This window comes from Cricetulus griseus, assembly GCF_003668045.3.
Source record: "Cricetulus griseus strain 17A/GY chromosome 1 unlocalized genomic scaffold, alternate assembly CriGri-PICRH-1.0 chr1_0, whole genome shotgun sequence".
NCBI classification, from domain to species: domain Eukaryota; kingdom Metazoa; phylum Chordata; class Mammalia; order Rodentia; family Cricetidae; genus Cricetulus; species Cricetulus griseus.
The window spans coordinates 25101416-25115961 of record NW_023276806.1 but is presented as its reverse complement, the minus strand read 5'-3'; the positions used below and the strand labels follow the sequence as shown (position 1 = coordinate 25115961).

Genomic DNA, 14546 nt, shown 5'->3' with positions numbered 1-14546 from the left:
TTCGTTTTTTTTTTTCCTGATTCTTTTGCATATTCTTTGTTCCTGTATTTTTCTTTTGTTGCTTATCTTCATGGTTTCAGTTTTCTATATGCCATGTTTCCTCAGTATTCAGGGACCGTAGCAGAAAAAGAGGTGGAAAGATGTCAAGAGCCAGAGGTCAGGGAAGGACTGGTGTAACAATAAATCTTTCCGCCAAGCCACCTGAGCCCCGATGCCACGTGGGTGCCCAAAATAACACACAGATTCTTATATTAATTACAATGCTGCTGGCCAATGACTAGGATTTCTTATCTGCTATCTCTGTCTTAAGTATCAACCATAATTATTAATCTATATATTTTATAAAGACTTATCTGATTGAGGATGCCAGAGGCATGTGTCCTCTCTTGTTGGGCTCATATGGTGGCTCCCAGAGAAGAGAGGAGGAGGAAGAGGAAGAGAGCGATTTCCTGCTTGTCCCTACTCAAAATCTGAGTCTGCCTGCTATGCCACTTCCTGCCTGGATCACAAGACTTCTCTTTACTACATTTCCCAGAATCCTCCTTGACTCCTAGTCCCACCTAACTTGCTTCCCTATTGGCCAACAGTACTTTATTTATCAACCAATAAGACAAACATATACAGAAGAACCTCCTCCATCAGACTGGGGTGAAAGTGTAGGACCACTGCACTCACTGACTCACAGCAGTGATCTCCTGGCAAGATAGACACAGTCAGCACTCCAGCATGGAGTGGGAAGGGGATTCATGAAATTCCACCTACTGTTGAGGAGCAGGTTTGTGGTTGCTGGGGAAGGGAGAACAATTTTCTTTAATAGTATGTTCCCTGGTAGATTGATGATCATCCGGTGAATGACCTTGTAGCCATGAATATGGGTAGCATGTGTGAAGCTGGCAAGTGGCTGGAAGTATAGGGTGTGGATTGTAAAGGAATTAGAGTTACAGGAAGACACAAGATGAATATGAACAAGATATACTATATATAAAGAATGTATGACATTCTCAAAAATCATAAAAAGTATTATATTTAAAAAATCACAGCAAAGAAACAATGCTTATTTAGAGCTACTTCTCTTTTTCCCCCTTACTGAATTTTGTGCTTTCATTGGCCGTCAGACTCTTGATATAGGAGTCCCTTATGTGGTTCTCTCAGAAGGGCCAATCTGACAGTAGTGAATGGCCTGTTTTTGTTTGTCTTGGAAAATATTTAGCCTTATTCCTGGAGAATAGGATTGCTGGGTATAACATTTCAGTTGTCTTTTTTCTTATGACTTTGAATATATCATCTCATTCTCCTCTGACTGTGGGATTTCTTTAGAGAAGTCTGTTAATAGGCCAGGGGGGAGACTCCATGCTTGTTCCTTGCTGTTTTTAGAATTCTCTTTGTCTGATGTTTGGCAGTTTGACTGGGAAATGATTCAGATAGGAACCTTGTTAGCTAAATTTATTAATGTCATTGAGATTCATACACATTGCTGTCTCCAAATATGTTCCAATATTTTGAAAGATTTTAGAAATTATTGTCTTGAATGGGTTTTCTATTTCTTTTCCCCTTCTGAATGGGGTATAATGCAAACATTTGTTTACTTAATGGTCCCCCATAAGGTGTAAAGATTTTTTTTTAACTTTTCAAATTTAGTCTTTCCTTTTCTCTTCCCTCTTCCTCCTCCTGTCCATACTGTTGTAATTTTTAAAAAGCTGTGTGTGTGAGAAAGATGCCATTTGACAGAGTTCAAGTGGAGGGGGTTTCATTGGGGCAAAAGGATCATAAAAGAGGGAAGTGAAGGGAGAAGACTGGCCTCCAGTGATAGGGGCATCAGAGGGAAAGAGAGGCAGAGAAAGAGAGAGGAGAATGGACAGACAGAGGGGGGAGAGAGAGAAGGATGGGAAGTGGGCGGGGCCCTTTTTAAAGGGAACATAGTGAATAGGCACAGGTGGTGCTCCTAGTGGATGCAGCTGAGGGCATATCCTGTCAGAAGTCCAAAGGCAGGCCAGCACAAAAGCCTAAATACTAACACACACACCCCTTCTCCTCTTCTTTTTCTTCACCTCTTATCCTTGTTTGTCTCCTCTTCACTTAAATCTCATTTTGTTATTTGAAAACACTTATCTTCAAACTTAGAAATTATTCTTCCACTTAATCAGTTCTGTTTTTTCTCAAGGCTCTAGTTATGCATGTGTATATTATACACATACAAACACACAGAGGTAGATAGGTGATAGAGATAGGTATATATATGTGACAGATAGAGATAGATATGTGACAGATAGACAGAATAATATTGCTGAGTTCCTAAGCTCTACAATTTATAATTGTCCCCTTTCAAGAATTTTTTTATCTTTGCTAAATTACTCATTCACAATTCAAATCATTTTCCTAATTTCTTTGAATTGTTTTGTATTTTTAAAATAACTCTTTTGAATTCCTTGTCAGTTAATTCATTGATTTTGTTTTCTTTGGGTCTTACTAATAGGGGGATATTGTATTCCTTCTTTTTGCATCATTCCTTTGTCCTAATATTAGTATTTTTCTACCTGGTAGATGAATTTTCCCAAGAGTTTTTCATTTGTTTGTTTTTTCAGTAGAAGACTTTCTTGGAGATATGTCCTGGATAAATGTGTAGATAGATATGTCCTGGGTAGATGTGTAGCACTGCCTTTGGAGCTGGGTTAACATTTTAGTATTGCATCTCGGTAGCACTCTAAAACCAGGATATTTTATTGCTTCTTAATATCACCGAAGAATGAGCATGGTTGCCTGGATGCTCCCTGAAAAGTATACCAACTAAGGCACTTAGAAAAGGCTATTCAGTTGTATGTCCCTGGATCTGTAAATTAGTGAGCAATGCTACTCATCTGTTTCTCCATGGCCCACATGACTCTCTGCATGCATGCCTGGCCATTATATGAACTACATCCTGAAACAGTGGGAAAGTTTGGAGCATCTCCTCATTAGTCCAAAAGGATGGAGGAATTTGCTTGTTTACTCTGCAGGACCCAGGTAGGGGGAGTTCCATGATAACTATGCAACAGGATCTTAAATAAGGAAGATGATGCGGGGTGACTTTGTTTCCTGGCCCAATGCATCAGTGTAACCCCACAGCTTTTAGACAGCACCTTGTCAGGTTTTCAAGTTCCCCAGGGCTACATGCCTCGGGGATCAGGTGTGACTAGGACTTCAGAGGGTCTTCTCTTTTATCTTTCTCCATTTAGTGAAGTTCCATTTGCTCTGTTACTGATCTAAAGTCCTTCCAACCAATCAGGTACCTGGTATATATACAAGACATGTAGATGAATTTTTCTTAGGACTGCCACTCCCAAATAATGACACAAAGACTTCCTATTAATTATGAGAGGTCAGTCTTAGTTTAGGCTTGTTTCTAACTAACACTTATGACTTCAATTAACCCATTTATATTAATCTATATGCTGCCACTTAGCTTGTGGCTTTTACCTCTCCTCTCACAAGTTCTGCATCCATCTGGCAAACCTGCCTTTCTTTTTCACCTGAGACCTTTCTGTTTCCAATAGTCCTACCTGCTTAGTTAATGGTCATTCAAATCTTTATTAAACCAATGATAGTGTCACATCTTCACCCAAGGTAAATGAATATTTCCCCTTTTTGTCTAAATGAAAAAGAAAGGTTTAAACCCGAACATAATAAAACTATAAACAATAAGAACAATTATCAGGTAAGAATTACATTTAAAATATCCAGTCCATTTGGCATATTCAGAGAAAATACTCTAATATACATCTCATCTTGATGAATTTAAAGTTTTATATCTAAATCATTTTCTATCATAATTTGTATTACCATATCAAAACTTTTTTAGACCTCAAACCATTTTCATTTTTTCAAAACATTTTCTTAGATAAATAATTTAAGACTTTTGTCTCAACCTCATACATTTTATACCTCTTTTGTGAGTTTCTTTTTTGTTTTTGATAACAAAGAAAACTGAAACCATTGCTATTTTATCTTAAACTCCACCAGAGATCCAAGATGGATATAACATTAGCTGAGTAAACAGGAAATGTAAAGGAAGCCACTTCCAAAACTATAGAAATAACAGACACAGCTGGCTTCCTGGACAGCACCCAACATTCCTCTGCAACATTGGGACATTCATCTTTGGCCTACAGACCTAGAATGTCTGGCAGACTTTTCTGTGAAGTAGGAATTTTTGAAGGACTGTCTCACATTGTCTTGGCAAAGTTCAGCAGTTGCTCTCTTTTGTGTGTTGCTTGCCCAGTTTGGACAGCATACTATCAGCAGTTTAGGCAAGCGTGGCTTCTTGCTCAAATGGATAACTTTTCATATGCATAAAGCTAACTATATATGAATGTTCTTTGATGTCCATCATCTTTTTTTGAAGTAAATTGGTGCTGCCAGGAGCTGACATATCTCACTGTTATGAAAAGCCTTATGTTATTAAAACATTTTAAATGACATATTCTGTAGGACTTTGAAGTGTTTGAAGATCACCTATTTATAATATACCTTTGTATGAAGTTGAAAACATACTTAACAAGACTATAAGTTTGATTGTTATAGATTACTATTAACCTGTATTTCTTTATTATCCTAAATAGCTTTCAAGGACTGAATTTTTACATTACCCTTTTAAATGAGCTGTATAGGTATAATACTTGAAAAAAAGAATAGAAACATATATACAGAACAAGAAAAATAACCTCAAATATGTATCAATGCACAAAATGTAAAATATTTGAGACTAGTGGTTGATCAAAAGTAGACTCAATAATCCACCCTTTAATCCCACTATTTTCATACTATATCCATTGTCCCTTCAGAAAGGGACCCCTGAATCTACCCTCCTTTTTTAGCTTTCTCCATGAACATGACCAGTAACAACCCCCCCCCACAAATGATGAAAAACCAATCCCCCCTAAATGATGACAAACATCCTTAACCCACTAAATGACCAAAAACCACCCACCCTACCTCTTGGGAATGTGGGTATTGTGTTCTTTAGATTGCTTCCTCTTGTCCAGGAGTGAAAGAATCTTTAAGAGACTGTGAGAAAATTGGTATGATGGTGAAGTCCTGGAAGAGCTAGTCATAACATTTGTCATCCAGTCTTTATGCAATGGGAAATTGCAAGGCTTATCTGTAGTCCCAGCTAGAATAGTCTGTGAGGACAGACCCTCTCAGCTAGCAGCCTTGAAGCTGTTCTGGATACAGAACACTGAGGAAAGTGTAATAGAGACATTCTGAGAGGCTGGATCTCCTGGGCCACCAGTTTTCATTAGTGTTGGTCCTCTTGCTCTGAAAATATACAAACTTTCAAAGGTAATATACATATCTGCATTAATACAAGTATGTCTGCACATTGTACACAAACCAGCCAGAGATAATTTTTCTTTTCTTTTATATTTGAGCAGGTAAAATATACATAACCTGTCTTGTAGCTTATCTATTATTTCTTTATATCTGTAGCCAGGATTTTCAGAGAGTCTTCCCCAATAAAAATCTGATCTCTATTAACCAAGGTTAATGAATCCACAGCCTTTAATTTTTCATAAAACCAAAAGCATAACCTCTTCCCCAAATCAATACATTTAATGACTTGCATTTTAAAGTTAAGGCATTCCTAAAGTATTTAGGCTGGTTTAATTCAGCAGTCCCTCTTACAATCCCAAGTCTCTCAGCAGCTGCTGTTTGCTCTTCAGCAATCAAAAAGTCCAAAATCAACAAGGATCCAGACTATCTGTGTATTTTCCATCTTTACATGGCTTAACCTTTTTATTTTATCTTAAAAGACTTTATCTTATTATTTATAAACTATTTTTCTATGACTGTCTATACCCATTTCCTTTTCTTTTTAAAGCCTAAGCACATTTTTTAAAGTTCTGCAACCTGTTTAAAGGGTTTTTCTTCTGCCTATATCTGTTTTTACTGAGCACCTGTAGCTTCTCTGACCCAGTTACACAAATTTTAAACTGTTATGCCAGTCTCCTCATAGCTCAGCTTAGAACTTGGTGCTGGCACATGGCATTGGTGGCTGGCTCCAACATTCAGGTAGTGGCTGATAGCCTTGCTCTGAGAGTCTGCCTGCCCAAGAGTCTGCAAGACTAGAAAACCACATCCAGCTCCTTGTCCTAAACTTTTCTTACCTTTCTCAGGCCCTATGTTTGGACATTTGAGCCTCCATGTTTGACACCATATGTAGTCAGAGTTTTCTTTGGGTAGCCAACTCATAAAAAATGAAATGGAGCATTATTATTAATGATGGAAGCTCTGCCTGTAGCTTAGGCTTGTCCCACTAGCTCTTATAACTTAAATTAACCCATTTATATTGATCTACATTTGCCTCATGGCTTTTTACCTCTCTTCCATCTTGCACTTCCTTTTTACTCTTGTGTCCTTTGGCACCTCCTTAGCACCTAGATTTATCTCCCTCTCTTTCTCTCTCTCCCTGGAAGTCCTGTCTTACCTCTTCCTCCCTAGATATTGGCCATTCAGCTCTTTATTAAACCATCATAGTGCCACATCTTCACACAATATAAAGGATTATTCCACAACAAAAGCACTAAATAAATAACTTCTAAACAAATGGTCAAATAATAAAAAAAACTATAAGATAATATGAAAAATCTAGGATCATGAATAAAACAAGCCAGAGGGAATCTGTTTTATTCTATAATACTTAGAAGTTATGTATATTCTGTAATACTCATCCTGGTCTCTGAAGATATTAACATTATAAGGTATCTAATGTAAAATCTAACTTTTAGTTTCATCATTTAATATAATTATTGCATTGTTAGCCATTCATTTTTGAACATAGAACTTATAGATTGTATCACTGGTGACTCTCAAGTCAATAATAAATAGTGCATAGAAAAGACATTTTCTTACATTCTGTGATGGTTTAGCATCTACATATGTACTATCAGGATGTAACCAATCACTAGTAAGATAGTTTCCATCTCAACTTGTCTACCATTGGTAACCATTTTATGAAAATCAGGCACATTTGATTATAAATCCAGATATAAAGTTATACAGCATACATCAAGTTTTTTAGGTAACTAATATTTTTAGTTGTGATACCATGTATTGATTTTTTATCTCTTACATAGAAAGTCAGCAGTGTCACCTTAGAAATATTTATAAGTTTAGAAAGCACTGGATATTAAACCATTAGCAGTATTCATGCACTTAAGATTGTATGTTTAAGTTATTCATTATTAATAATTCAGTTGGATTCCTTAGAGACTCACTCTCAGCCAGCACTGGAAGAGCTCAAATGTGTGTTGTCATAGAAGCCTGTACCTGAATGGAAGCTGTGGCAATCATGTCAGAGCATGAGGTTGGAGGCACACCACTAACTTTTCAGGAAAGAAGTTTAAATCTCCCAAGGGTGTTTCCTGACATGTAAATTCAGAGATTTCAGCATAAAATATATTTTTTTAAAAAATTTCTTTTATTAATTTATTTTTTATATTCCAATACCAGTGCCCCCTCCTTCCTCTCCTCCTGCTTCCCCACTTCCCTCTTACCTCCCATCTGCTCCTAATAGAGTACAAGGCCTGCCCTAGGAAGTCTACTAAGTCTGTCCTATCATCTCATTGAAGCAGGACCAAGGGAGGGCCCTCTCCACTCCCGAATCCCTGTGTCTCAGCTGAGCAAGGTATCTCTCCATATATAATGGGCGCCACTAAGTCAGTTAGTGCATTAGAGTTAGATATTGGACCCACTGCTAGTGGCCTCATATATTGTCCCATTCCCACCATTGTCACCTATATTAAGGGAATCTAGTTGGGTCTTATGCAGGTTTCCCATTTGTCATACCTGAGTCAGTGAACTCTCACTAGCTCAGGTCATCTGAAAATCCACATTTTGATTGAGGATATTTAACACTTTCCTTTATTACACAAAGGATAAAATAAGGTAAAACAAAATTGTTTACTTTAGAAAGACTGAAATGCTTAGAGACAATGCACTGTCATCTTGAGGTGGGATAATGACCGCTGTCCTTGGTAATAAGCAGAATTTCTTATGTTCTCTTTGTGAAAAAAGAAGCCAAATTTGTTCATGTGTGATAAACTATGGACACATACTGTGTACACAAACATGCATGTCTACAAGCATGGGAATTATATTTCCCTAAATCATAAATCTTTTCCTTGTTCTCTTTGACATGTTGGGTTAAGTTTATTCCACAATAAACAATAATAAATAACAATGACAAATATTTCTATCTCTGTCACTATGTACAGTATATTTATAGGAAAGTAAAACATAGATGTCAGCAAGCTAAGACATGGTGGAACACGGTAGTAAAAAAGCAACACACTGAGTTTGTCTGACTTACAGAGGTCATTATTCCAATGAAAACTCAATAGAAAACCAGCCAGATTTTCTAATGAATATGATAGGATCCAGATTGTTGGAAAAAAAAGGCATTTTCTGCAATATATGTGGTCCAAATTCTTAGGTATATATTAAAATCAGCAAAAGAATGTTTTCATGGCAGCCCAGAGAATGGGAAAAGATCTTCACCAACCCCACATCTGACAGAGGGCTGATTTCCAAAATATATGAACAACTCAAGAAGCTAGTCATTGAAACACCAAATAATCCAATTAAAAACTGGGGTATAGAACTAAATAGAGAATTCTCAATAGAGGAATCTAAAATGGCTGAAAGACTCTTAAGAAAGTGATCAAATCCTTAGCCATCAGGGAAATGCAAATCAAAACAACTCTGAGATACCATCTTGCTCCAGTCAGAATGGCTAAAATAAAAAACACCAATGACAGTTTATGCTGGAGAGGATGTAGAGAAAGGGGAACACTACTCCACTGCTGGTGGGAGTGCAAACTCATACAGCCACTTTATTTATTTATTTATTTATTTATTTATTTATTTATTTATTTTTCAAGACAGGGTTTCTCTGTGGTTTTAGAGGCCATCCTGTAACTAGCTCTTGTAGACCAGGCTGGTCTCAAACTCACATAGATCTGCCTGCCTCTGCCTCCTGAGTGCTGGGATTAAAGGCGTGCGCCACTACTGTCCGGCCTCATACAGCCACTTTAAAAGTCAGCATGATGGTTCCTCAGGAAAATGGGAATCAGTCTACCTCAAGATCCAGCAATTCCCCTTGTAGGCATATTCCCAAAGGATGCACATTCATACAACAAGGACATCTGTTCACCTATGTCTGTAGCAGCATTATATGTAACAGCCAGAATCTGGAAGCATCCTAGATGCCCATCAACTGAAGAATGGATAAAGAAATTGTGGTACATTTACACAATGGAGTACTACTCAGCAGAAAAACAAACAAACAAACAATGGAATCTTGAAATTTGCAGGCAAATGGATGGAACTAGAAGAAACCATGCTGAGTGAGGTAGCCTAGTCACAAAATCACAAACATGGTATGTATTCACTCATATATGGATATTGGACGTAGAGCAAAGGATTACCAGCCTACAATCCACACCTCGAGAGAAGCAAGGCAACAAGGAGGATTCTAAGAGAGACATACATGGTCCCCCAGAGAAGGGGAAAGGGACAAGATCTCCTGAGATAATTGGGAGCGTGGGGACAGGGGGGAGGAGAGAGGGAGTTAGGAGAAGAGAAAGGGAGAAGGAGCAAAGAGGACATGAGTGAGCAGGAAGATTGAGTCGGGGAAAGAATAGAGGAGAACAAGAAAAGAGATACCATAATAGAGGGAGCCATTGTAGGTTCAAAGAGAAATCTGGCACTAGGGAAATGTCCAAAGATCTACAAGGATGACCTCAACTTACAATCGAAGTGAAGAGGCTACCTTAAATGTCCTCTCCAATAATGAGATTGATGACTACCCTATATGCCATCCTAGAGCCTTCATCCAATAAGTGATAGAAGCAGAAGCAGAAACTCACAGATAAATACTGAGCCTAACTCCTGGAATCTAGTTGTAGAGAGGGAGGAGTGATGAACAAAGGGGTCAAGCCCAGACTGAGGAAACAAACAAAAACAGCTGATATGAACAAGGAGCAACTCGTGGATGCCAGACTGACCACTAGTAAACCAGCATAGGACAGTACCAGTCTCTCTGAATATGGGTGTCTGTTAGGAGGCCTGGACAGTCCATGGGGCCTCTGGTAGTGGAACAATATTTATCCCTATTATACGAATGGACTTAGTGAGTGCATTCCCCATAGAGGGATACTCTCTCAGCCTAGACACAAGGGGGAGGGCCTAGCCTTCCCCAAATAATGTGACATACTTTTATGATTCCCCCATCAAAGGCCTCACCGTCCCTGGGAGCAGAAGGGGGATGGGATGGGGTTTGGTGGGGGGCATGGAAGGATGGGAGGGAGAGAGAAATGTGATTAATATGTAAAATAAGATTGTTTCTAATTTAAATAAAACAAGGAATTTTTTTCAGTTTTATAAAGAAAGCTACCTATTCCCAAAGCAAACCTAACAGTTTAGCTTAGGTTTGAGCTTAAAATTTGGAGGAATTTGGTTTGCCCTAAGACATGGGCTCCAAAACACAAGGCTACCTCTGAATCTTTTTCTTCGCTGACATTAATATGTAATCAATTATCAACAACTAGTGGTTTTCGGAGCAGGAGAGATATCTCAGTGGATAACAGGCTTGCTCTCTAAAACATGTACATCTGAGTTCATATCACCAAGAACCCACATAAAAGCGCCTACCTCCAGTGATACATTTCCTCTATCAAGGCCACACCCTGAATACTAAGCATTCAGATTCAATATATGAGCCTATGGGGGCCATTCTGATTCAACAAACACAGGGAGCATTCATTATATTAAGCAAGGCATTATATGCAGAACATTTGAAAGTATGCTTCACACATGGAAACACACATCAGGTTGGTGCTACTAAATTCACTGTGTGGGTTCTTCTAATAGAATTACTGGATGCTTTTAAAGGAAATAAAAAATTAATGCCTGAAAGACTATAAAATGTGCTAAAATGTGTTTTCATTTGCAAATATATAGTTTTCTGTTTTCTGCTTTTTGTTGTTCATAGACAACTTGAATGTCAGTTATTATCATATATTTAAAAATAATTATAAATGTTTTGTCTCCTTCAAGTCTGTGTTAACTGCCAAAGGTCAAAGATGATTCTTATTTGCCTTCCCTCACCGTTGTGCACAGCCATTTGTTAAAACAGTCAGCTTTCCTGGACACATGTGTTGGACAAACGACAAGAGTGGCCCTGTTAGATGGCCAAGAACGGAAACAAGTAGAGCAACTACTGTGTAACTATAGACACTGGAAAGTCAAGATGTTCTTAATATCCTAGCATATTCTCCATCACTGTATAAGTCTGTTCTGTTCTTGCTAACAGATCAAATACAAGTTATTTGGTCACAAGCATTTTATATATTCCATATGCCAGGAAGATTTATTTGTGTCAGAAAATCTGCTATTAACTTCATTGAGATCCCTTCACAATTCTGCAAACTTGTGGCTGTTCATCAGGGTCTAAGCCTCAGCTTCAGCATAGACAAAGGGTGACACTTGATGGTTCAAATGAATTCTCACAGTAAAGGTGGCATTTTGTAATTGCACTCTACTCAAAGTAGATAATAAATTAATTGGCTATTTTTCTTGTATTTTGGCATTACTTTGGTAAGTGGTACTATAGCTGCACTTTGAAAATATTTCTTAAAATACTTTTGTGTAAATTTAGGAGCTTTTGTAATAATAGTTCATTTTCAATATTAGCTAGTAATTGACTACAGATCTGTATATTCCAAACCACTTAGTCTTAGGTTTCCTAGACTTTTCCTGGAAAATTGTGACAAAAGATGGTCATTTCCTAATTTGAGCTTGGCAAAATTGTGCATCATCAGCTTGGGACCAGCCACTGTCAAGGAAATTTCATATTCAAACAAGAAAGTTTGGGGAACCTCAGGCCATGGTGCTAGAGCCATTAAAAGTTGTGGCTATTCCTGAAAAAGCAATCAAGCAGAGGGGAAAAAGGTGCGATTTCTAGAAATAATTCAGCTTCTGCCCTTGCTCTGTTAGGTTAATAACAGATAAATGATAGGTGGGTAGATAAAGTTGTTAGATAATAGGTAGATGACAGATGATAGATAGAAAGATAGATAGATAGATAGATGGTAGGGATTTTATGGGTTTTTAATATATAAAGGGCTGATAGCTGCATAGGAGTGTAAATAGATTGAAAAGTACATAATAGATGATTCATAGATAATTTATGGATAATGGGTTTATAATTGATAGATAGATAATAGATGATAGGTAGGTAAATAGATAGAGAATCCATAGATTTTTGATAGAACATAATTTTCAGAACACACAGTGAAGACACTCTGGTTAAAACAATTCCATATTGAGATTGTGATGTAGGTGAAATAGTGATCATTTTAGTTCTATAAGAAATGGTATATATGCTGGGCATTGGTGGTGCACACCTTTAATCCCAGCACTCGGGAGGCAGAGGCAGGTGGATCTCTGTGAGTTTGAGACCAGCCTGGTCTACGAGAGCTAGTTCCAGGACAGCCTCCAAAGCCACAGAGATACCATGTCTTGAAAAACCAAAAAAAAAAAAAAAGAAAGAAAAGGAAAAAGAAATGGTATATATGATACATTTGCTTTTATTCTTTTATTCTCTTCTTATGTATCTCTTCAATAACTACCTCAGATTGATTTCCCATTGCATACCAGAGTGTCTACTTAAAGCCTAGAAATGAAATTCAATTCATATAAGTACTGAATTTTAACGCTCACATTCTCTTGATGCTGATCTCATTGATGCCTGTTCTATCCCCTTTGTGAAACTTTGTCCTCTCATTTCCATGAAAATTGTCAGCTTTTAATTCTCCTCTATCTTTGTTTATCTTTCTTGAAGTAATCATCCATGTACAGTGTGTCTTGGTCATAACCACCCCCAACTTCCCCTGCAACTCCCAGTGATGTTCTGTCTTGACCATGCTGTGAAAATCTTCTGCGTCCATTCTCCCTCCCTCTCTTGGGAATCAGTAGCAGCTATGGTTGGATGTGATTCACCATGCTTCCATAACATTGGGCCAGTTACAAAAATGTCCTTCATAGACTTCTGTGATTTATGGCATGTACATTAAGATGAAAAGTGGCCAAATGATCTAGAAGGTAAAAGTGTTCACCACACAATCTTGAGGACCCATGCTTGAGTAGGTTTGTCTCCTGACCCCAAGATAGGAAGAAATAACAAACTCTCAAATGTTGTCACTGACCTCAACATAATGCCCATACATAATGCAAATAATAAAAATAAATAAATAACACCTGGCAGTAGACAAAGAGAGACCTTGTTGGTAGTGTTGTTTTTATATCAGCCAGGGGCAGAGTGGATGGCATTCCTTTGTTTATCCTAGCTTGATGGCTGACTTGGTGGCCAAAGCTGTTTCATGCCCAGGGCACATAAAATAAAGAAATAAATAATTAATTTTGTAAAGTTTAATTTTAAATTGAATTAATGACAGAACCTAAGCAAATTCATTCCTTCTTAAGTTTACAGAGTGTATGCTCAATAACTACTCAAGAATGTTTTGGCCTTCTGTATGATGGATGGTTTTGCAGAGAAAGAAAGGACATTTGCGTATTTGGAAATTAGTCAGCCTAGAAATGAGATTGATGGTTCAGACTTTACTCTGGCACCTCAGTGAGTACTCAGTGGTAGTTCTTTCTGTCTGCTCAGATCCCTATGTGTAGGCTTCTTAAATGGGTCCCTGTCTCATGACACATTTATTACCACTGACATAAGGTTTTATTACTCACATAGCAGGTTTTGGGGGTGTGATTCATTAGCCTAATCCATCTGTAGAAGAATGGGGTATGGGGATGTTACCACCACACCAAACTGCCCCATTTGTGTTGAGAAGAAATGGCTTAGATGCTATCAGTGGTTAGATTAGTTTAATCTATACATTGTAAGAGAACACCCTGTTTTATTGTGGGTTTTATGTTGTGGTTGTTTTGTCAGCTTGACTCAAACCTGGGAAGAAGATAAATGCCTCTATCAGATTGTCTGTAGGCAAGTCTGTGGAACATTTTAATTATTAATAATTAGTATCAGAGGAAGGAGCCCACTGTGCAAGTGGTATAAGAACACAGGCTGGGCAAGCCATGGGGAGCAAGTCAGTAAATACCACTCCTCCATGGCTTCTGTCTTTGTTTCCATCGCTAAGTTCCTGTTCTAGAGTTCTGCCCTCATGACAGATTATTACCTAAGTGTAGTCAGAGGAAGTAAACCCTTTTCTCTTGGAGTTGTTTTTGGTCATGTTGTTTTATCTGTCCATAGCTCAGAAAGAGAGTTAGGAAAACAATTTATTAATTGCCTATTTGCTTAAAACAAAACAAAATAATTTTAAGTGCCAAATACCCATTTCTTTTCATGTGTACAAACAAGAAAAAATCACACTTCAAGCAACTATTAAAATTAGAGACTAAGTAAAATGATGGAAAAAAAAATAAATTCCATGGAGGTATTATAAAAAAAGTCACAAGGATGCTTTAGCTTTGCAAATGAAAAAGAAATG

General features: G+C 37.6%; 1 long non-coding RNA gene and 1 other non-coding gene across 6 annotated transcripts in view; both read left to right on the top strand.

Moving 5' to 3' along the window:
• The first annotated feature begins 636 nt into the window (after window positions 1-636).
• Window positions 637-14546, top strand: part of LOC103159931 — a 35235-nt gene continuing 21325 nt past the window's right edge. For all 5 annotated transcript variants that reach the window (XR_004771853.1, XR_003481274.2, XR_003481275.2 and 2 more), the window contains exon 1: window positions 637-775. This is a non-coding gene — a long non-coding RNA (uncharacterized LOC103159931). The remainder of the gene's footprint in view (window positions 776-14546) is intronic.
• On the top strand, window positions 13289-13432 carry LOC113831587. Its single transcript, XR_003481348.1, has one exon. It is a non-coding gene; the product is annotated as a small nucleolar RNA SNORA48 (small nucleolar RNA).